Here is a 22393-nt window from a genome sequence, read left to right on the forward strand (position 1 = left end):
ATGCTTAATTTTAGACTTACTCATGTACTTTTGAGTACAAAACAAAGCAGGAGAGTCAGAATGCCTTGCCTCGCCATCACCTCAACTGCTCCGTTACCAAGCCTGGCTAACTCAGTCGGTGGAGCATGAGACTCTTAATCTCAGGGTTGTGGGTTCGAGCCCCACATTGGCAGGATGTTTTTTTTCTTTTCCTGTACCATTGTATGTGGAACACTGTATACTTGCACCACCACAGCGCAAATGGCTGTCCTCACTTTCACAAAATGCACTGCCATATCAGCAAAATCTCAGGACTGCATTGGCCGGGAATCGAACCCGGGCCTCCCACATGGCAGGTGAGAATTCTACCACTGAACCACCAATGCTCCACTGATGCATAATTTTACACTTACTCATGTACTTTAGTGTATAAAACAAAGCAGGAGTGTCAGGATGCCTTACCTTGCCATCACCTCCAAGCCTACGTAACCAAGCCCGACTAGCACAGTCGCTAGAACATAAGACTCTTAATCTTAGGGTCATGTATTTGAGTTCCATGTTGGGCAGTTGTTTTTTTCTCTTCCTGTACCGTTTACTTGCACCACCACAGCGCAAATGGCTTTCCTCACTTTCACAAAATGCACTGCCATATCAGCAAAAACTCAGGACTGCATGGGCCAGGAATCGAACACGGGACTCCCGCGTGGCAGGCGAGAATTATACCACTGAACCACCAATGCTCCACGGATGCCTAATTGTACACTTACTCGTGTACTTTAGTGTATAAAACAAAGCAGGAGTGTCAGGATGCCTTGCCTTCACCTCCATGCCTACATAACCAAGCCTGACTAGCACAGTCGCTAGAGCATAAGACTCTTAATCTTAGGGTCATGTATTTGAGCTCCATGTTGAACAGTTGTTTTTTTTCTCTTTCTGTACCATTCCATTGTATGTGGAACAGTGTATACTTGCATCACCACAGCGCAAATGGCTGTCCTCACTTTCACAAAATGCACTGCCATATCAGCAAAAACTCAGGAATGTATTGGCCGGTAATTGAACCCGGCCTCCCGCGTGGCAGGCTAGATTTCTACCACTGAACCACCAATGATCCACAGATGCTTAATTTTAGACTTACTCGTATATTTTAGTGTACAAAACAAAGCAGGAGAGTCAGGATGCCTTGCCTTGCCATCACCTCCACTGCTCCGTTACCAAGCCTGGCTAACTCAGTCGGTGGAGCATGAGTCTCTTAATCTCAGGGTCGTGGGTTCGAGCCCCACTTTGGGCGGATGTTTTTTCTTTTCCTGTACCATTGTATGTGGAACACTGTATACTTGCACCACCACAGCGCAAATGTCTGTCCTCACTTTCACAAAATACACTGCCATATCAGCAAAAACTCAGGACTGCATTGGCTGGGAATCGATTCCGGGCCTCCCACATGGCAGGCGAGAATTCTACCACTGAACCACCAATGCTCCACTGATGCATAATTTTACACTTACTCGTGTACTTTAGTGTATGAAACAAAGCAGGAGTGTCAGGATGCCTTGCCTTGCCATCACCTCCATACATTCTCAACCAAGCCTGGCTAGCTCAGTCAGTAGAGCATGAGACTCTTAATCTCAGGGTCGTGGTTTAGAGCCCCACTTTGGGCGGATGTTTTTTCTTTTCCTGTACCATTGTATGTGGAACACTGTATACTTGCACCACAACAGCACAAATGGCTGTCCTCACTTTCACAAAATACACTGCCATATCAGCAAAAACTCAGGACTGCATTGGCTGGGAATCGATTCCGGGCCTCACGCGTGGCAGGCGAGTATTCTACCACTGAACCACCAATGCTCCACAGATGCCTAATTTTACACTTACTCATGTACTTTAGTGTATAAAACAAAGCAGGAGTGTCAGGATGCCTTGCCTTGCCATCACATCCAAGCCTACGTAACCAAGCCCGACTAGCACAGTCGCTAGAGCATAAGACTATTAATCTTAGGGTCATGTATTTGAGCTCCATGTTGGGCAGTTGTTTTTTTCTCTTCCTGTACCATTGTATGTGGAACAGTGTATACTTGCATCACCACAGCGCAAATGGCTGTCCTCACTTTCACAAAATGCACTGCCCTATCAGCAAAAACTCAGGAATGTATTGACCGGGAATTGAACCCGGCCTCCCACGTGGCCGGCTAGATTTCTACCACTGAACCACCAATGATCCACAGATGCTTAATTTTAGACTTACTCATGTACTTTAGTGTACAAAACAAAGCAGGAGAGTCAGGATGCCTTGCCTTGCCATCACCACAACTCCTCGGTTACCAAGCATTGCTAACTCAGTCGGTAAAGCATGAGACTCTTAATTGCAGGGTCGTGGGTTCGAGCCCCACATTGGGCGGATGTTTGTTTTCTTTTCCTGTACCATTGTATGTGGAACACTGTCAACTTGCACCACCACAGCGCAAATGGCTGTCCTCACTTTCACAAAATGCACTGCCCTATCAGCAAAAACTCAGGACTGCATTGGCCGGGAATCTAACCCAGGCCTCTCGCGTGGCAGGCGAGAATTCTACCACTGAACCACCAATGCTCCACAGATACTTAATTTTACACTTACTCGTGTACTTTAGTGTATGAAACAAAGCAGGAGTGTCAGGATGCCTTGCCTTGCCATCACCTCCATACATTCTCAACCAAGCCTGGCTAGCTCAGTCAGTAGAGCATGAGACTCTTAATTTCAGGGTCGTGGGTTAGAGCCCCACTTTAGGCGGATGTTTTTTCTTTTCCTGTACCATTGTATGTGGAACACTGTATACTTGCACCACTACAGCGCAAATGGCTGTCCTCACTTTCACAAAATACACTGCCATATCAGCAAAAACTCAGGACTGCATTGGCTGGGAATCGATTCCGGGCCTCACGCGTGGCAGGCGAGTATTCTACCACTGAACCACCAATGCTCCACAGATGCCTAATTTTACACTTACTCATGTACTTTAGTGTATAAAACAAAGCAGGAGTGTCAGGATGCCTTGCCTTGCCATCACCTCCAAGCCTACGTAACCAAGCCCGACTAGCACAGTCTCTAGAGCATAGGACTATTAATCTTAGGGTCATGTATTTGAGCGCCATGTTGGGCAGTTGTTTTTTTCTCTTCCTGTACCATTGTATGTGGAACAGTGTATACTTGCATCACCACAGCGCAAATGGCTGTCCTCACTTTCACAAAATGCACTGCCCTATCAGCAAAAACTCAGGAATGTATTGACCGGGAATTGAACCCGGCCTCCCACGTGGCCGGCTAGATTTCTACCACTGAACCACCAATGATCCACAGATGCTTAATTTTAGACTTACTCATGTACTTTAGTGTACAAAACAAAGCAGGAGAGTCAGGATGCCTTGCCTTGCCATCACCACAACTCCTCGGTTACCAAGCATTGCTAACTCAGTCGGTAAAGCATGAGACTCTTAATCTCAGGGTCGTGGGTTCGAGCCCCACATTGGGCGGATGTTTTTTTTCTTTTCCTGTACCATTGTATGTGGAACACTGTCAACTTGCACCACCACAGCGCAAATGGCTGTCCTCACTTTCACAAAATGCACTGCCATATCAGCAAAAACTCAGGACTGCATTGGCCGGGAATCGAACCCGGGCCTCCCGCGTGGCAGGCGAGAATTCTACCACTGAACCACCAATGCTCCACAGATACTCAATTTTACACTTACTCGTGTACTTTAGTGTATGAAACAAAGCAGGAGTGTCAGGATGCCTTGCCTTGCCATCACCTCCATACATTCTCAACCAAGCCTGGCTAGCTCAGTCGGTAGAGCATGAGATTTTTAATCTCATGGTCGTGGGTTCGAGCCCCACGTTGGGCGGATGTTTTTTCTTTTCCTGTACCATTGTATGTGGAACACTGTATACTTGCACCACAACAGCGCAAATGGCTGTCCTCACTTTCACAAAATACACTGCCATATCAGCAAAAGCTCAGGACTGCATTGGCCAGGAATCGATTCCGGGCCTCACGCGTGGCAGGTGAGAATTCTACCACTGAACCACCAATGCTCCACAGATGCCTAGTTTTACACTTACTCATGTACTTTAGTGTATAAAACAAAGCAGGAGTGTCAGGATGCCTTGCCTTGCCATCACCTCCAAGCCTACGTAACCAAGCCCGACTAGCACAGTCGCTAGAGCATAAGACTATTAATCTTAGGGTCATGTATTTGAACTCCATGTTGGGCAGTTGTTTTTTTCTCTTCCTGTACCATTGTATGTGGAACAGTGTATACTTGCATCACCACAGCGCAAATGGCTGTCCTCACTTTCACAAAATGCACTGCCCTATCAGCAAAAACTCAGGAATGTATTGACCGGGAATTGAACCCGGCCTCCCACGTGGCCGGCTAGATTTCTACCACTGAACCACCAATGATCCACAGATGCTTAATTTTAGACTTACTCATGTACTTTAGTGTACAAAACAAAGCAGGAGAGTCAGGATGCCTTGCCTTGCCATCACACAACTCCTCGGTTACCAAGCATTGCTAACTCAGTCGGTAAAGCATGAGACTCTTAATCTCAGTGTTGTGGTTTCGAGACCCATATTGGGCGGATGTTTTTTTTCTTTTCCTGTACCATTGTATGTGGAACACTGTCAACTTGCACCACCACAGCACAAATGGCTGTCCTCACTTTCACAAAATGCACTGCCATATCAGCAAAAACTCAGGACTGCATTGGCCGGGAATCTAACCCGGGCCTCCCGCGTGGCAGGCGAGAATTCTACCACTGAGCCACCAATGCTCCACAGATACTTAATTTTACACTTACTCGTGTACTTTAGTGTATGAAACAAAGCGGGAGTGTCAGGATGCCTTGCCTTGCCATCACCTCCATACATTCTCAACCAAGCCTGGCTAGCTCAGTCGGTAGAGCATGAGATTTTTAATCTCAGGGTCGTGGGTTCGAGCCCTACGTTGGGCGGATGTTTTTTCTTTTCCTGTACCATTGTATGTGGAACACTGTATACTTGCACCACCACAGCGCAAATGGCTGTCCTCACTTTCACAAAATACACTGCCATATCAGCAAAAACTCAGGACTGCATTGGCCGGGAAACGATTCCGGGCCTCACGCGTGGCAGGCGAGAATTCTACCACTGAACCACCAATGCTCCACAGATGCTTAATTTTACACTTACTCATGTACTTTAGTGTATAAAACAAAGCAGGAGTGTCAGGTTGCCTTGCCTTGCCATCACCTCCAAACCTACGTAACCAAGCCCGACTAGCACAGTCTCTAGAGCATAATACTATTAATCTTAGGGTCATGTATTTGAGCGCCATGTTGGGCAGTTGTTTTTTTCTCTTCCTGTACCATTGTATGTGGAACAGTGTATACTTGCATCACCACAGCGCAAATGGCTGTCCTCACTTTCACAAAATGCACTGCCCTATCAGCAAAAACTCAGGAATGTATTGACCGGGAATTGAACCCGGCCTCCCACGTGGCCGGCTAGATTTCTACCACTGAACCACCAATGATCCACATATGCTTAATTTTAGACTTACTCATGTACTTTAGTGTACAAAACAAAGTAGGAGAGTCAGGATGCCTTGCCTTGCCATCACCACAACTCCTCGGTTACCAAGCATTGCTAACTCAGTCGGTAAAGCATGAAACTCTTAATCTCAGGGTCGTGGGTTCGAGCCCCACATTGGGCGGGTGTTTTTTTTCTTTTCCTGTACCATTGTATGTGGAACACTGTCAACTTACACCACCACAGCGCAAATGGCTGTCCTCACTTTCACAAAATGCACTGCCATATCAGCGAAAACTCAGGACTGCATTGGCCGGGAATCGAACCCAGGCCTCCCGCGTGGCAGGCGAGAATTCTACCACTGAACCACCAATGCTCCACAGATACTTAACTTTACACTTACTCGTGTACTTTAGTGTATGAAACATAGCAGGAGTGTCAGGATGCCTTGCCTTGCCATCACCTCCATACAATCTCAACCAAGCCTGGCTAGCTCAGTCGGTAGAGTATGAGACTCTTAATCTCAGGGTGGTGGGTTCGAGCCCCACGTTTGGTGGATGTTTTTTCTTTTCCTGTACCATTGTATGTGGAACACTGTATACTTGCACCACAACAGCGCAAATGGCTGTCCTCACTTTCACAAAATACACTGCCATATCAGCAAAAACTCAGGACTACATTGGCCGGGAATCGATTCCGGGCCTCACGCGTGGCAGGCGAGAATTCTACCACTGAACCACCAATGCTCCACAGATGCCTAGTTTTACACTTACTCATGTACTTTAGTGTATAATACAAAGCAGGAGTGTCAGGATGCCTTGCCTTGCCATCACCTCCAAGCCTACGTAACCAAGCCCGACTAGCACAGTCGCTAGAGCATAAGACTATTAATCTTAGGGTCATGTATTTGAACTCCATGTTGGGCAGTTGTTTTTTTCTCTTCCTGTACCATTGTATGTGGAACAGTGTATACTTGCATCACCACAGCGCAAATGGCTGTCCTCACTTTCACAAAATGCACTGCCCTATCAGCAAAAACTCAGGAATGTATTGACCGGGAATTGAACCCGGCCTCCCACGTGGCCGGCTAGATTTCTACCACTGAACCACCAATGATCCACAGATGCTTAATTTTAGACTTACTCATGTACTTTAGTGTACAAAACAAAGCAGGAGTGTCAGGATGCCTTGCCTTGCCATCACCTCCAAGCCTACGTAACCAAGCCCGACTAGCACAGTCGCTAGAGCATAAGACTATTAATCTTAGGGTCATGTATTTGAACTCCATGTTGGGCAGTTGTTTTTTTCTCTTCCTGTACCATTGTATGTGGAACAGTGTATACTTGCATCACCACAGCGCAAATGGCTGTCCTCACTTTCACAAAATGCACTGCCCTATCAGCAAAAACTCAGGAATGTATTGACCGGGAATTGAACCCGGCCTCCCACGTGGCCGGCTAGATTTCTACCACTGAACCACCAATGATCCACAGATGCTTAATTTTAGACTTACTCATGTACTTTAGTGTACAAAACAAAGCAGGAGAGTCAGGATGCCTTGCCTTGCCATCACCACAACTCCTCGGTTACCAAGCATTGCTAACTCAGTCGGTAAAGCATGAGACTCTTAATTGCAGGGTCGTGGGTTCGAGCCCCACATTGGGCGGATGTTTGTTTTCTTTTCCTGTACCATTGTATGTGGAACACTGTCAACTTGCACCACCACAGCGCAAATGGCTGTCCTCACTTTCACAAAATGCACTGCCCTATCAGCAAAAACTCAGGACTGCATTGGCCGGGAATCTAACCCAGGCCTCTCGCGTGGCAGGCGAGAATTCTACCACTGAACCACCAATGCTCCACAGATACTTAATTTTACACTTACTCGTGTACTTTAGTGTATGAAACAAAGCAGGAGTGTCAGGATGCCTTGCCTTGCCATCACCTCCATACATTCTCAACCAAGCCTGGCTAGCTCAGTCAGTAGAGCATGAGACTCTTAATTTCAGGGTCGTGGGTTAGAGCCCCACTTTAGGCGGATGTTTTTTCTTTTCCTGTACCATTGTATGTGGAACACTGTATACTTGCACCACTACAGCGCAAATGGCTGTCCTCACTTTCACAAAATACACTGCCATATCAGCAAAAACTCAGGACTGCATTGGCTGGGAATCGATTCCGGGCCTCACGCGTGGCAGGCGAGTATTCTACCACTGAACCACCAATGCTCCACAGATGCCTAATTTTACACTTACTCATGTACTTTAGTGTATAAAACAAAGCAGGAGTGTCAGGATGCCTTGCCTTGCCATCACCTCCAAGCCTACGTAACCAAGCCCGACTAGCACAGTCTCTAGAGCATAGGACTATTAATCTTAGGGTCATGTATTTGAGCGCCATGTTTGGCAGTTGTTTTTTTCTCTTCCTGTACCATTGTATGTGGAACAGTGTATACTTGCATCACCACAGCGCAAATGGCTGTCCTCACTTTCACAAAATGCACTGCCCTATCAGCAAAAACTCAGGAATGTATTGACCGGGAATTGAACCCGGCCTCCCACGTGGCCGGCTAGATTTCTACCACTGAACCACCAATGATCCACAGATGCTTAATTTTAGACTTACTCATGTACTTTAGTGTACAAAACAAAGCAGGAGAGTCAGGATGCCTTGCCTTGCCATCACCACAACTCCTCGGTTACCAAGCATTGCTAACTCAGTCGGTAAAGCATGAGACTCTTAATCTCAGGGTCGTGGGTTCGAGCCCCACATTGGGCGGATGTTTTTTTTCTTTTCCTGTACCATTGTATGTGGAACACTGTCAACTTGCACCACCACAGCGCAAATGGCTGTCCTCACTTTCACAAAATGCACTGCCATATCAGCAAAAACTCAGGACTGCATTGGCCGGGAATCGAACCCGGGCCTCCCGCGTGGCAGGCGAGAATTCTACCACTGAACCACCAATGCTCCACAGATACTCAATTTTACACTTACTCGTGTACTTTAGTGTATGAAACAAAGCAGGAGTGTCAGGATGCCTTGCCTTGCCATCACCTCCATACATTCTCAACCAAGCCTGGCTAGCTCAGTCGGTAGAGCATGAGATTTTTAATCTCATGGTCGTGGGTTCGAGCCCCACGTTGGGCGGATGTTTTTTCTTTTCCTGTACCATTGTATGTGGAACACTGTATACTTGCACCACAACAGCGCAAATGGCTGTCCTCACTTTCACAAAATACACTGCCATATCAGCAAAAGCTCAGGACTGCATTGGCCAGGAATCGATTCCGGGCCTCACGCGTGGCAGGTGAGAATTCTACCACTGAACCACCAATGCTCCACAGATGCCTAGTTTTACACTTACTCATGTACTTTAGTGTATAAAACAAAGCAGGAGTGTCAGGATGCCTTGCCTTGCCATCACCTCCAAGCCTACGTAACCAAGCCCGACTAGCACAGTCGCTAGAGCATAAGACTATTAATCTTAGGGTCATGTATTTGAACTCCATGTTGGGCAGTTGTTTTTTTCTCTTCCTGTACCATTGTATGTGGAACAGTGTATACTTGCATCACCACAGCGCAAATGGCTGTCCTCACTTTCACAAAATGCACTGCCCTATCAGCAAAAACTCAGGAATGTATTGACCGGGAATTGAACCCGGCCTCCCACGTGGCCGGCTAGATTTCTACCACTGAACCACCAATGATCCACAGATGCTTAATTTTAGACTTACTCATGTACTTTGGTGTACAAAACAAAGCAGGAGAGTCAGGATGCCTTGCCTTGCCATCACACAACTCCTCGGTTACCAAGCATTGCTAACTCAGTCGGTAAAGCATGAGACTCTTAATCTCAGGGTTGTGGTTTCGAGACCCATATTGGGCGGATGTTTTTTTTCTTTTCCTGTACCATTGTATGTGGAACACTGTCAACTTGCACCACCACAGCACAAATGGCTGTCCTCACTTTCACAAAATGCACTGCCATATCAGCAAAAACTCAGGACTGCATTGGCCGGGAATCTAACCCGGGCCTCCCGCGTGGCAGGCGAGAATTCTACCACTGAGCCACCAATGCTCCACAGATACTTAATTTTACACTTACTCGTGTACTTTAGTGTATGAAACAAAGCGGGAGTGTCAGGATGCCTTGCCTTGCCATCACCTCCATACATTCTCAACCAAGCCTGGCTAGCTCAGTCGGTAGAGCATGAGATTTTTAATCTCAGGGTCGTGGGTTCGAGCCCTACGTTGGGCGGATGTTTTTTCTTTTCCTGTACCATTGTATGTGGAACACTGTATACTTGCACCACCACAGCGCAAATGGCTGTCCTCACTTTCACAAAATACACTGCCATATCAGCAAAAACTCAGGACTGCATTGGCCGGGAAACGATTCCGGGCCTCACGCGTGGCAGGCGAGAATTCTACCACTGAACCACCAATGCTCCACAGATGCTTAATTTTACACTTACTCATGTACTTTAGTGTATAAAACAAAGCAGGAGTGTCAGGTTGCCTTGCCTTGCCATCACCTCCAAACCTACGTAACCAAGCCCGACTAGCACAGTCTCTAGAGCATAATACTATTAATCTTAGGGTCATGTATTTGAGCGCCATGTTGGGCAGTTGTTTTTTTCTCTTCCTGTACCATTGTATGTGGAACAGTGTATACTTGCATCACCACAGCGCAAATGGCTGTCCTCACTTTCACAAAATGCACTGCCCTATCAGCAAAAACTCAGGAATGTATTGACCGGGAATTGAACCCGGCCTCCCACGTGGCCGGCTAGATTTCTACCACTGAACCACCAATGATCCACATATGCTTAATTTTAGACTTACTCATGTACTTTAGTGTACAAAACAAAGTAGGAGAGTCAGGATGCCTTGCCTTGCCATCACCACAACTCCTCGGTTACCAAGCATTGCTAACTCAGTCGGTAAAGCATGAAACTCTTAATCTCAGGGTCGTGGGTTCGAGCCCCACATTGGGCGGGTGTTTTTTTTCTTTTCCTGTACCATTGTATGTGGAACACTGTCAACTTACACCACCACAGCGCAAATGGCTGTCCTCACTTTCACAAAATGCACTGCCATATCAGCGAAAACTCAGGACTGCATTGGCCGGGAATCGAACCCAGGCCTCCCGCGTGGCAGGCGAGAATTCTACCACTGAACCACCAATGCTCCACAGATACTTAACTTTACACTTACTCGTGTACTTTAGTGTATGAAACATAGCAGGAGTGTCAGGATGCCTTGCCTTGCCATCACCTCCATACAATCTCAACCAAGCCTGGCTAGCTCAGTCGGTAGAGTATGAGACTCTTAATCTCAGGGTGGTGGGTTCGAGCCCCACGTTTGGCGGATGTTTTTTCTTTTCCTGTACCATTGTATGTGGAACACTGTATACTTGCACCACAACAGCGCAAATGGCTGTCCTCACTTTCACAAAATACACTGCCATATCAGCAAAAACTCAGGACTGCATTGGCCGGGAATCGATTCCGGGCCTCCCACGTGGCAGGCGAGAATTCTACCACTGAACCACCAATGCTCCAAAGATATTTAACTTTACACTTACTCGTGTACTTTAGTGTATGAAACAAAGCAGGAGTGTCAGGATGCCTTGCCTTGCCATCACCTCCATACATTTTCAACCTAGCCTGGCTAGCTCAGTCGGTAGAGCATGAGACTTTTAATCTCAGGGTCGTGGGTTCGAGCCCCACGTTGGGCAGATGTTTTTTCTTTTCCTGTACCATTGTATGTGGAACACTGTATACTTGCACCACAACAGCGCAAATGGCTGTCCTCACTTTCACAAAATACACTGCCATATCAGCAAAAACTCAGGACTACATTGGCCGGGAATCGATTCCGGGCCTCACGCGTGGCAGGCGAGAATTCTACCACTGAACCACCAATGCTCCACAGATGCCTAGTTTTACACTTACTCATGTACTTTAGTGTATAATACAAAGCAGGAGTGTCAGGATGCCTTGCCTTGCCATCACCTCCAAGCCTACGTAACCAAGCCCGACTAGCACAGTCGCTAGAGCATAAGACTATTAATCTTAGGGTCATGTATTTGAACTCCATGTTGGGCAGTTGTTTTTTTCTCTTCCTGTACCATTGTATGTGGAACAGTGTATACTTGCATCACCACAGCGCAAATGGCTGTCCTCACTTTCACAAAATGCACTGCCCTATCAGCAAAAACTCAGGAATGTATTGACCGGGAATTGAACCCGGCCTCCCACGTGGCCGGCTAGATTTCTACCACTGAACCACCAATGATCCACAGATGCTTAATTTTAGACTTACTCATGTACTTTAGTGTACAAAACAAAGCAGGAGTGTCAGGATGCCTTGCCTTGCCATCACCTCCAAGCCTACGTAACCAAGCCCGACTAGCACAGTCGCTAGAGCATAAAACTATTAATCTTAGGGTCATGTATTTGAACTCCATGTTGGGCAGTTGTTTTTTTCTCTTCCTGTACCATTGTATGTGGAACAGTGTATACTTGCATCACCACAGCGCAAATGGCTGTCCTCACTTTCACAAAATGCACTGCCCTATCAGCAAAAACTCAGGAATGTATTGACCGGGAATTGAACCCGGCCTCCCACGTGGCCGGCTAGATTTCTACCACTGAACCACCAATGATCCACAGATGCTTAATTTTAGACTTACTCATGTACTTTAGTGTACAAAACAAAGCAGGAGAGTCAGGATGCCTTGCCTTGCCATCACACAACTCCTCGGTTACCAAGCATTGCTCACTCAGTCGGTAAAGCATGAGACTCTTAATCTCAGGGTCGTGGGTTCGAGACCCACATTGGGCGGATGTTTTTTTTCTTTTCCTGTACCATTGTATGTGGAACACTGTCAACTTGCACCACCACAGCGCAAATGGCTGTCCTCACTTTCACAAAATGCACTGCCATATCAGCAAAAACTCAGGACTGCATTGGTCGGGAATCGAACCCGGGCCTCCCGCGTGGCAGGCGAGAATTCTACCACTGAACCACCAATGCTCCACAAATACTTAACTTTACACTTACTCGTGTACTTTAGTGTATGAAACAAAGCAGGAGTGTCAGGATGCCTTGCCTTGCCATCACCTCCATACATTCTCAACCAAGCCTGGCTAGCTCAGTCGGTAGAGCATGAGACTTTTAATCTCAGGGTCGTGGGTTCGAGCCCCACGTTGGGCAGATGTTTTTTCTTTTCCTGTACCATTGTATGTGGAACACTGTATACTTGCACCACAACAGCGCAAATGGCTGTCCTCACTTTTACAAAATACACTGCCATATCAGCAAAAACTCAGGACTGCATTGGCCGGGAATCGATTCCGGGCCTCACGCGTGGCAGGCGAGAATTCTACCACTGAACCACCAATGCTCCACAGATGCCTAGTTTTACACTTACTCATGTACTTTAGTGTATAAAACAAAGCAGGAGTGTCAGGATGCCTTGCCTTGCCATCACCTCCAAGCCTACGTAACCAAGCCCGACTAGCACAGTCGCTAGAGCATAAGACTATTAATCTTAGGGTCATGTATTTGAGCTCCATGTTGGGCAGTTGTTTTTTTCTCTTCCTGTACCATTGTATGTGGAACAGTGTATACTTGCATCACCACAACGCAAATGGCTGTCCTCACTTTCACAAAATGCACTGCCCTATCAGCAAAAACTCAGGAATGTATTGACCGGAATTGAACCCGGCCTCCCACGTGGCCGGCTAGATTTCTACCACTGAAACACCAATGATCCACAGATGCTTAATTTTAGACTTACTCATGTACTTTAGTGTACAAAACAAAGCAGGAAAGTCAGGATGCCTTGCCTTGCCATCACACAACTCCTCGGTTACCAAGCATTGCTAACTCAGTCGGTAAAGCATGAGACTCTTAATCTCAGGGTCGTGGGTTCGAGCCCCACATTGGGCGGATGTTTTTTTTCTTTTCCTGTACCATTGTATGTGGAACACTGTCAACTTGCACCACCACAGCGCAAATGGCTGTCCTCACTTTCACAAAATGCACTGCCATATCAGCAAAAACTCAGGACTGCATTGGCCGGGAATCTAACCTGGGCATCCCGCGTAGCAGGCGAGAATTCTACCACTGAACCACCAATGCTCCACAGATACTTAATTTTACACTTACTCGTGTACTTTAGTGTAGGAAACAAAGCAGGAGTGTCAGGATGCCTTGCCTTGCCATCACCTCCATACATTCTCAACCAAGCCTGGCTAGCTCAGTCGGTAGAACATGAGACTTTTAATCTCAGGGTCGTGGGTTCGAGCCCCACGTTGGGCAGATGTTTTTTCTTTTCCTGTACCATTGTATGTGGAACACTGTATACTTGCACCACAACAGCGCAAATGGCTGTCCTCACTTTCACAAAATACACTGCCATATCAGCAAAAACTCAGGACTGCATTGGCCGGGAATCGATTCCGGGCCTCACGCGTGGCAGGCGAGAATTCTACCACTGAACCACCAATGCTCCACAGATGCCTAGTTTTACACTTACTCATGTACTTTAGTGTATAAAACAAAGCAGGAGTGTCAGGATGCCTTGCCTTGCCATCACCTCCAAGCCTACGTAACCAAGCCCGACTAGCACAGTCGCTAGAGCATAAGACTATTAATCTTAGGGTCATGTATTTGAGCTCCATGTTGGGCAGTTGTTTTTTTCTCTTCCTGTACCATTGTATGTGGAACAGTGTATACTTGCATCACCACAGCGCAAATGGCTGTCCTCACTTTCACAAAATGCACTGCCCTATCAGCAAAAACTCAGGAATATATTGACCGGGAATTGAACCCGGCCTCCCACGTGGCCGGCTAGATTTCTACCACTGAAACACCAATGATCCACAGATGCTTAATTTTAGACTTACTCATGTACTTTAGTGTACAAAACAAAGCAGGAGAGTCAGGATGCCTTGCCTTGCCATCACCACAACTCCTCGGTTACCAAGCATTGCTAACTCAGTCGGTAAAGCATGAGACTCTTAATCTCAGGGTCGTGGGTTCGAGACCCACATTGGGCGGATTTTTTTTTGCTTTTCCTGTACCATTGTATGTGGAACACTGTCAACTTGCACCACCACTGCGCAAATGGCTGTCCTCACTTTCACAAAATGCACTGCCATATCAGCAAAAACTCAGGACTGCATTGGCCGGGAATCGAACCCGGGCCTCCCGCGTGGCAGGCGAGAATTCTACCACTGAACCACCAATGCTCCAAAGATACTTACTCGTGTACTTTAGTGTATGAAACAAAGCAGGAGTGTCAGGATGCCTTGCCTTGCCATCACCTCCATACATTCTCAACCAAGCCTTGCTAGCTCAGTCGGTAGAGCATGAGACTTTTAATCTCAGGGTCGTGGGTTCGAGCCACACGTTGGGCGGTTGTTTTTTCTTTTCCTGTACCATTGTATGTGGAACACTGTATACTTGCACCACCACAGCGCAAATGGCTGTCCTCACTTTCACAAAATACACTGCCATATCAGCAAAAACTCAGGACTGCATTGGCCGGGAATCGATTCCGGGCCTCACGCGTGGCAGGCGAGAATTCTACCACTGAACCACCAATGCTCCACAGATGCCTAATTTTACACTTACTCATGTACTTTAGTGTATAAAACAAAGCAGGAGTGTCAGGATGCCTTGCCTTGCCATCACCTCCAAGCCTACGTAACCAAGCCCGACTAGCATAGTCGCTAGAGCATAAGACTATTAATCTTAGGGTCATGTATTTGAGCTCCATGTTGGGCAGTTGTTTTTTTCTCTTCCTGTACCATTGTATGTGGAACAGTGTATACTTGCATCACCACAGCGCAAATGGCTGTCCTCACTTTCACAAAATGCACTGCCCTATCAGCAAAAACTCAGGAATGTATTGACCGGGAATTGAACCCGGCCTCCCACGTGGCCGGCTAGATTTCTACCACTGAACCACCAATGATCCACAGATGCTTAATTTTAGACTTACTCATGTACTTTAGTGTACAAAACAAAGCAGGAGAGTCAGGATGCCTTGCCTTGCCATCACCACAACTCCTCGGTTACCAAGCATTGCTAACTCAGTCGGAAAAGCATGATACTCTTAATCTCAGGGTCGTGGGTTCGAGACCCACATTGGGCGGATGTTTTTTTTCTTTTCCTGTACCATTGTATGTGGAACACTGTCAACTTGCACCACCACAGCGCAAATGGCTGTCCTCACTTTCACAAAATGCACTGCCATATCAGCAAAAACTCAGGACTGCATTGGTCGGGAATCGAACCCGGGCCTCCTGCGTGGCAGGCGAGAATTCTACCACTGAACCACCAATGCTCCACAAACACTTAACTTTACACTTACTCGTGTACTTTAGTGTATGAAACAAAGCAGGAGTGTCAGGATGCCTTGCCTTGCCATCATCTCCATACATTCTCAACCAAGCATGGCTAGCTCAGTCGGTAGACCATGAGACTTTTAATCTCAGGGTCGTGGGTTCGAGCCTGACGTTGGGCAGATGTTTTTTCTTTTCCTGTACCATTGTATGTGGAACACTGTATACTTGCACCACAACAGCGCAAATGGCTGTCCTCACTTTTACAAAATACACTGCCATATCAGCAAAAACTCAGGACTGCATTGGCCGGGAATCGATTCCGGGCCTCACGCGTGGCAGGCGAGAATTCTACCACTGAACCACCAATGCTCCACAGATGCCAAGTTTTACACTTACTCATGTACTTTAGTGTATAAAACAAAGCAGGAGTGTCAGGAAGCCTTGCCTTGCCATCACCTCCAAGCCTACGTAACCAAGCCCGACTAGCACAGTCGCTAGAGCATAAGACTATTAATCTTAGGGTCATGTATTTGAGCTCCATGTTGGGCAGTTGTTTTTTTCTCTTCCTGTACCATTGTATGTGGAACAGTGTATACTTGCATCACCACAGCGCAAATGGCTGTCCTCACTTTCACAAAATGCACTGCCCTATCAGCAAAAACTCAGTAATGTATTGACCGGGAATTGAACCCGGCCTCCCACGTGGCCGGCTAGATTTCTACCACTGAAACACCAATGATCCACAGATGCTTAATTTTAGACTTACTCATGTACTTTAGTGTACAAAACAAAGCAGGAAAGTCAGGATGCCTTGCCTTGCCATCACACAACTCCTCGGTTACCAAGCATTGCTAACTCAGTCGGTAAAGCATGAGACTCTTAATCTCAGGGTCGTGGGTTCGAGCCCCACATTGGGCGGATGTTTTTTTTCTTTTCCTGTACCATTGTATGTGGAACACTGTCAACTTGCACCACCACAGCGCAAATGGCTGTCCTCACTTTCACAAAATGCACTGCCATATCAGCAAAAACTCAGGACTGCATTGGCCGGGAATCGAACCCGGGCCTCCCGCGTGGCAGGCGAGAATTCTACCACTGAACCACCAATGCTCCACAGATGCCTAATTTTACACTTACTCATGTACTTTAGTGTATAAAACAAAGCAGGAGTGTCAGGATGCCTTGCCTTGCCATCACCTCCAAGCCTACGTAACCAAGCCCGACTAGTACAGTCGCTAGAGCATAAGACTATTAATCTTAGGGTCATGTATTTGAGCTCCATGTTGGGCAGTTGTTTTTTTCTCTTCCTGTACCATTGTATGTGGAACAGTGTATACTTGCATCACCACAGCGCAAATGGCTGTCCTCACTTTCACAAAATGCACTGCCCCATCAGCAAAAACTCAGTAATGTATTGACCGGGAATTGAACCCGGCCTCCCACGTGGCCGGCTAGATTTCTACCACTGAAACACCAATGATCCACAGATGCTTAATTTTAGACTTACTCATGTACTTTAGTGTACAAAACAAAGCAGGAAAGTCAGGATGCCTTGCCTTGTAATCACCACAACTCCTCGGTTACCAAGCATTGCTAACTCAGTCGGTAAAGCATGAGACTCTTAATCTCAGGGTCGTGGGTTCGAGCCCCACATTGGGCGGATGTTTTTTTTCTTTTCCTGTACCATTGTATATTACAATCACCACTGCGCATGCGTGTGGTCTCCCGTAAAATACAATACTGACATACATAATAAGGACTACTTTACTAAGGCGTCTCATTACGCTGCATACAGCAAATACTGTACTCATTACGCTGCATTATTTAATACAGTACTGTACAGTATATACAGTACGACACCGACGCAAATACAGTAGTACAGCATACAGTATATGATCCATCTACAATACTTTATGAATACTGTATGTGAGCGTGCAAGTCCCGCAGACAAAACACAGTACTGTAAAACCAGTAGTGTACACTGTCGCAAATGGATGTGTGTTACAAGTTCACTATTGCCTCTCAAGATTAGGAATTTTCTACAGTGTTATCGTCCTAATCCCGTAGCCATTACAGCATAATCAAAACCAACGGATTTATACATTTGTCTGCGGCGAAGTGGTGAAGTGTTTCGCTTCCTATACTCAGAGTCCAGGGTTCGATTCCTTAAGTACTGTACGAATGCATGTTACTGTAGTTTTTTTCAGACACTTTATTATTTTTTTTATTCACATACTGCAAACCAGGGCATACAGTAGCTGCATGAGCGGTTCTATGCGATCGAGTCCGGTGTACCATAATGTGCAGGTTCTATGCAGGTTAAGGTACTATGCTCCGTACACAGTACACATACAATTCTGTAGCTGGGCAGACTGAATAGAAATGGCTACCACCTATGACTCCTTGCCCCACAGAGGCCCTAGGCTACGGAGCAAGTAATAGTCCAGATTGTACAGACTATGGGGCAATGCTGAATGAGCGTCACAATCCCCTAGCTAAAATACACAGTATGCATATTATGGTACACCGGACTCGATGACATACTGTAGCACACTGGCAAAATGGCCGCCGCCCCTGAACCCTTGTGCAGGTTATGGGGCAATGCTGAAGGAGCGTCACAATCCCCTAGCCAAAATACACAGGGGAGGGATAAGCTACTGTAGGATTGCATACAGTATTACGGTACACCGGACTCAATCGCATAGCACACTGTCAAAACGACCACTACCCATGAACCCCCACCTCCTGAACCCCCACCTCGTGGCAGGCAGCAGTTGGGTATGGAATGAGAAATGGCATAAGCTGTGCAGGCTACGGGGCGATGCTGAAGGAGCGTCACAATCCCCTAGCCAAAATACACAGAGATACTGTAAGCGAGGTCTATGCACATTACAGTACTGTGTATAAAACAAAGCAGGAGTGTCAGGATGCCTTGCCTTGCCATCACCTCCAAGCCTACGTAACCAAGCCCGACTAGCACAGTCGCTAGAGCATAAGACTATTAATCTTAGGGTCATGTATTTGAGCTCCATGTTGGGCAGTTGTTTTTTTCTCTTCCTGTACCATTGTATGTGGAACAGTGTATACTTGCATCACCACAACGCAAATGGCTGTCCTCACTTTCACAAAATGCACTGCCCTATCAGCAAAAACTCAGGAATGTATTGACCGGAATTGAACCCGGCCTCCCACGTGGCCGGCTAGATTTCTACCACTGAAACACCAATGATCCACAGATGCTTAATTTTAGACTTACTCATGTACTTTAGTGTACAAAACAAAGCAGGAAAGTCAGGATGCCTTGCCTTGCCATCACACAACTCCTCGGTTACCAAGCATTGCTAACTCAGTCGGTAAAGCATGAGACTCTTAATCTCAGGGTCGTGGGTTCGAGCCCCACATTGGGCGGATGTTTTTTTTCTTTTCCTGTACCATTGTATGTGGAACACTGTCAACTTGCACCACCACAGCGCAAATGGCTGTCCTCACTTTCACAAAATGCACTGCCATATCAGCAAAAACTCAGGACTGCATTGGCCGGGAATCTAACCTGGGCATCCCGCGTAGCAGGCGAGAATTCTACCACTGAACCACCAATGCTCCACAGATACTTAATTTTACACTTACTCGTGTACTTTAGTGTAGGAAACAAAGCAGGAGTGTCAGGATGCCTTGCCTTGCCATCACCTCCATACATTCTCAACCAAGCCTGGCTAGCTCAGTAGAGCATGAGACTCTTAATCTCAGGGTCGTGGGTTAGAGCCCCACTTTGGGCGGATGTTTTTTCTTTTCCTGTACCATTGTATGTGGAACACTGTATACTTGCACCACCACAGCGCAAATGGCTGTCCTCACTTTCACAAAATACACTGCCATATCAGCAAAAACTCAGGACTGCATTGGCCGGGAATCGAACCCAGGCCTCCTGCATGGCAGGCAAGAATTCTACCACTGAACCACCAATGCTCCAAAGATACTTACTCGTGTACTTTAGTGTATGAAACAAAGCAGGAGTGTCAGGATGCCTTGCCTTGCCATCACCTCCATACATTCTCAACCAAGCCTTGCTAGCTCAGTCGGTAGAGCATGAGACTTTTAATCTCAGGGTCGTGGGTTCGAGCCACACGTTGGGCGGTTGTTTTTTCTTTTCCTGTACCATTGTATGTGGAACACTGTATACTTGCACCACCACAGCGCAAATGGCTGTCCTCACTTTCACAAAATACACTGCCATATCAGCAAAAACTCAGGACTGCATTGGCCGGGAATCGATTCCGGGCCTCACGCGTGGCAGGCGAGAATTCTACCACTGAACCACCAATGCTCCACAGATGCCTAATTTTACACTTACTCATGTACTTTAGTGTATAAAACAAAGCAGGAGTGTCAGGATGCCTTGCCTTGCCATCACCTCCAAGCCTACGTAACCAAGCCCGACTAGCACAGTCGCTAGAGCATAAGACTATTAATCTTAGGGTCATGTATTTGAGCTCCATGTTGGGCAGTTGTTTTTTTCTCTTCCTGTACCATTGTATGTGGAACAGTGTATACTTGCATCACCACAGCGCAAATGGCTGTCCTCACTTTCACAAAATGCACTGCCCTATCAGCAAAAACTCAGTAATGTATTGACCGGGAATTGAACCCGGCCTCCCACGTGGCCGGCTAGATTTCTACCACTGAAACACCAATGATCCACAGATGCTTAATTTTAGACTTACTCATGTACTTTAGTGTACAAAACAAAGCAGGAAAGTCAGGATGCCTTGCCTTGCCATCACACAACTCCTCGGTTACCAAGCATTGCTAACTCAGTCGGTAAAGCATGAGACTCTTAATCTCAGGGTCGTGGGTTCGAGCCCCACATTGGGCGGATGTTTTTTTTCTTTTCCTGTACCATTGTATGTGGAACACTGTCAACTTGCACCACCACAGCGCAAATGGCTGTCCTCACTTTCACAAAATGCACTGCCATATCAGCAAAAACTCAGGACTGCATTGGCCGGGAATCGAACCCGGGCTTCCCGCGTGGCAGGCGAGAATTCTACCACTGAACCACCAATGCTCCACAGATGCCTAATTTTACACTTACTCATGTACTTTAGTGTATAAAACAAAGCAGGAGTGTCAGGATGCCTTGCCTTGCCATCACCTCCAAGCCTACGTAACCAAGCCCGACTAGTACAGTCGCTAGAGCATAAGACTATTAATCTTAGGGTCATGTATTTGAGCTCCATGTTGGGCAGTTGTTTTTTTCTCTTCCTGTACCATTGTATGTGGAACAGTGTATACTTGCATCACCACAGCGCAAATGGCTGTCCTCACTTTCACAAAATGCACTGCCCCATCAGCAAAAACTCAGTAATGTATTGACCGGGAATTGAACCCGGCCTCCCACGTGGCCGGCTAGATTTCTACCACTGAAACACCAATGATCCACAGATGCTTAATTTTAGACTTACTCATGTACTTTAGTGTACAAAACAAAGCAGGAAAGTCAGGATGCCTTGCCTTGTAATCACCACAACTCCTCGGTTACCAAGCATTGCTAACTCAGTCGGTAAAGCATGAGACTCTTAATCTCAGGGTCGTGGGTTCGAGCCCCACATTGGGCGGATGTTTTTTTTCTTTTCCTGTACCATTGTATATTACAATCACCACTGCGCATGCGTGTGGTCTCCCGTAAAATACAATACTGACATACATAATAAGGACTACTTTACTAAGGCGTCTCATTACGCTGCATACAGCAAATACTGTACTCATTACGCTGCATTATTTAATACAGTACTGTACAGTATATACAGTACGACACCGACGCAAATACAGTAGTACAGCATACAGTATATGATCCATCTACAATACTTTATGAATACTGTATGTGAGCGTGCAAGTCCCGCAGACAAAACACAGTACTGTAAAACCAGTAGTGTACACTGTCGCAAATGGATGTGTGTTACAAGTTCACTATTGCCTCTCAAGATTAGGAATTTTCTACAGTGTTATCGTCCTAATCCCGTAGCCATTACAGCATAATCAAAACCAACGGATTTATACATTTGTCTGCGGCGAAGTGGTGAAGTGTTTCGCTTCCTATACTCAGAGTCCAGGGTTCGATTCCTTAAGTACTGTACGAATGCATGTTACTGTAGTTTTTTTCAGACACTTTATTATTTTTTTTATTCACATACTGCAAACCAGGGCATACAGTAGCTGCATGAGCGGTTCTATGCGATCGAGTCCGGTGTACCATAATGTGCAGGTTCTATGCAGGTTAAGGTACTATGCTCCGTACACAGTACACATACAATTCTGTAGCTGGGCAGACTGAATAGAAATGGCTACCACCTATGACTCCTTGCCCCACAGAGGCCCTAGGCTACGGAGCAAGTAATAGTCCAGATTGTACAGACTATGGGGCAATGCTGAATGAGCGTCACAATCCCCTAGCTAAAATACACAGTATGCATATTATGGTACACCGGACTCGATGAC

At 46.5% G+C, this 22393-nt stretch overlaps 27 non-coding genes across 27 annotated transcripts; 10 read left to right on the top strand and 17 right to left on the bottom strand.

Moving 5' to 3' along the window:
- Positions 1-294: 294 nt before the first annotated feature.
- Positions 295-365, bottom strand: TRNAG-GCC (transfer RNA glycine (anticodon GCC)). Its single transcript has one exon. It is a non-coding gene; the product is annotated as a tRNA-Gly (tRNA).
- Positions 366-2501: 2136 nt separating this feature from the next.
- Positions 2502-2572, bottom strand: TRNAG-GCC (transfer RNA glycine (anticodon GCC)). The gene has a single exon. It is a non-coding gene; the product is annotated as a tRNA-Gly (tRNA).
- A 1041-nt stretch (positions 2573-3613) lies between these two features.
- On the bottom strand, positions 3614-3684 carry TRNAG-GCC (transfer RNA glycine (anticodon GCC)). Its single transcript has one exon. It is a non-coding gene; the product is annotated as a tRNA-Gly (tRNA).
- A 107-nt stretch (positions 3685-3791) lies between these two features.
- On the top strand, positions 3792-3864 carry TRNAK-UUU (transfer RNA lysine (anticodon UUU)). Its single transcript has one exon. It is a non-coding gene; the product is annotated as a tRNA-Lys (tRNA).
- Positions 3865-4724: 860 nt separating this feature from the next.
- Positions 4725-4795, bottom strand: TRNAG-GCC (transfer RNA glycine (anticodon GCC)). The gene has a single exon. It is a non-coding gene; the product is annotated as a tRNA-Gly (tRNA).
- Positions 4796-4902: 107 nt separating this feature from the next.
- On the top strand, positions 4903-4975 carry TRNAK-UUU (transfer RNA lysine (anticodon UUU)). Its single transcript has one exon. It is a non-coding gene; the product is annotated as a tRNA-Lys (tRNA).
- An 861-nt stretch (positions 4976-5836) lies between these two features.
- TRNAG-GCC (transfer RNA glycine (anticodon GCC)) lies at positions 5837-5907 on the bottom strand. The gene has a single exon. It is a non-coding gene; the product is annotated as a tRNA-Gly (tRNA).
- Positions 5908-7318: 1411 nt separating this feature from the next.
- Positions 7319-7389, bottom strand: TRNAG-GCC (transfer RNA glycine (anticodon GCC)). The gene has a single exon. It is a non-coding gene; the product is annotated as a tRNA-Gly (tRNA).
- A 1041-nt stretch (positions 7390-8430) lies between these two features.
- Positions 8431-8501, bottom strand: TRNAG-GCC (transfer RNA glycine (anticodon GCC)). Its single transcript has one exon. It is a non-coding gene; the product is annotated as a tRNA-Gly (tRNA).
- Positions 8502-8608: 107 nt separating this feature from the next.
- TRNAK-UUU (transfer RNA lysine (anticodon UUU)) lies at positions 8609-8681 on the top strand. Its single transcript has one exon. It is a non-coding gene; the product is annotated as a tRNA-Lys (tRNA).
- Positions 8682-9541: 860 nt separating this feature from the next.
- On the bottom strand, positions 9542-9612 carry TRNAG-GCC (transfer RNA glycine (anticodon GCC)). The gene has a single exon. It is a non-coding gene; the product is annotated as a tRNA-Gly (tRNA).
- A 107-nt stretch (positions 9613-9719) lies between these two features.
- Positions 9720-9792, top strand: TRNAK-UUU (transfer RNA lysine (anticodon UUU)). The gene has a single exon. It is a non-coding gene; the product is annotated as a tRNA-Lys (tRNA).
- Positions 9793-10653: 861 nt separating this feature from the next.
- TRNAG-GCC (transfer RNA glycine (anticodon GCC)) lies at positions 10654-10724 on the bottom strand. Its single transcript has one exon. It is a non-coding gene; the product is annotated as a tRNA-Gly (tRNA).
- A 107-nt stretch (positions 10725-10831) lies between these two features.
- Positions 10832-10904, top strand: TRNAK-CUU (transfer RNA lysine (anticodon CUU)). The gene has a single exon. It is a non-coding gene; the product is annotated as a tRNA-Lys (tRNA).
- A 297-nt stretch (positions 10905-11201) lies between these two features.
- On the top strand, positions 11202-11274 carry TRNAK-UUU (transfer RNA lysine (anticodon UUU)). Its single transcript has one exon. It is a non-coding gene; the product is annotated as a tRNA-Lys (tRNA).
- A 1230-nt stretch (positions 11275-12504) lies between these two features.
- TRNAG-GCC (transfer RNA glycine (anticodon GCC)) lies at positions 12505-12575 on the bottom strand. The gene has a single exon. It is a non-coding gene; the product is annotated as a tRNA-Gly (tRNA).
- A 107-nt stretch (positions 12576-12682) lies between these two features.
- Positions 12683-12755, top strand: TRNAK-UUU (transfer RNA lysine (anticodon UUU)). The gene has a single exon. It is a non-coding gene; the product is annotated as a tRNA-Lys (tRNA).
- Positions 12756-13614: 859 nt separating this feature from the next.
- Positions 13615-13685, bottom strand: TRNAS-GCU (transfer RNA serine (anticodon GCU)). The gene has a single exon. It is a non-coding gene; the product is annotated as a tRNA-Ser (tRNA).
- Positions 13686-13792: 107 nt separating this feature from the next.
- Positions 13793-13865, top strand: TRNAK-UUU (transfer RNA lysine (anticodon UUU)). Its single transcript has one exon. It is a non-coding gene; the product is annotated as a tRNA-Lys (tRNA).
- An 861-nt stretch (positions 13866-14726) lies between these two features.
- Positions 14727-14797, bottom strand: TRNAG-GCC (transfer RNA glycine (anticodon GCC)). Its single transcript has one exon. It is a non-coding gene; the product is annotated as a tRNA-Gly (tRNA).
- Positions 14798-14892: 95 nt separating this feature from the next.
- On the top strand, positions 14893-14965 carry TRNAK-UUU (transfer RNA lysine (anticodon UUU)). Its single transcript has one exon. It is a non-coding gene; the product is annotated as a tRNA-Lys (tRNA).
- An 861-nt stretch (positions 14966-15826) lies between these two features.
- Positions 15827-15897, bottom strand: TRNAG-GCC (transfer RNA glycine (anticodon GCC)). Its single transcript has one exon. It is a non-coding gene; the product is annotated as a tRNA-Gly (tRNA).
- Positions 15898-16937: 1040 nt separating this feature from the next.
- On the bottom strand, positions 16938-17008 carry TRNAG-GCC (transfer RNA glycine (anticodon GCC)). Its single transcript has one exon. It is a non-coding gene; the product is annotated as a tRNA-Gly (tRNA).
- A 2419-nt stretch (positions 17009-19427) lies between these two features.
- On the bottom strand, positions 19428-19498 carry TRNAS-GCU (transfer RNA serine (anticodon GCU)). The gene has a single exon. It is a non-coding gene; the product is annotated as a tRNA-Ser (tRNA).
- Positions 19499-19793: 295 nt separating this feature from the next.
- Positions 19794-19864, bottom strand: TRNAG-GCC (transfer RNA glycine (anticodon GCC)). The gene has a single exon. It is a non-coding gene; the product is annotated as a tRNA-Gly (tRNA).
- Positions 19865-19959: 95 nt separating this feature from the next.
- On the top strand, positions 19960-20032 carry TRNAK-UUU (transfer RNA lysine (anticodon UUU)). Its single transcript has one exon. It is a non-coding gene; the product is annotated as a tRNA-Lys (tRNA).
- An 860-nt stretch (positions 20033-20892) lies between these two features.
- On the bottom strand, positions 20893-20963 carry TRNAG-GCC (transfer RNA glycine (anticodon GCC)). The gene has a single exon. It is a non-coding gene; the product is annotated as a tRNA-Gly (tRNA).
- Between the last annotated feature and the right edge of the window lie 1430 nt (positions 20964-22393).

Source organism: Pseudophryne corroboree, chromosome 3 (genome assembly GCF_028390025.1).
Source record: "Pseudophryne corroboree isolate aPseCor3 chromosome 3, aPseCor3.hap2, whole genome shotgun sequence".
NCBI classification, from domain to species: Eukaryota; Metazoa; Chordata; class Amphibia; order Anura; family Myobatrachidae; genus Pseudophryne; species Pseudophryne corroboree.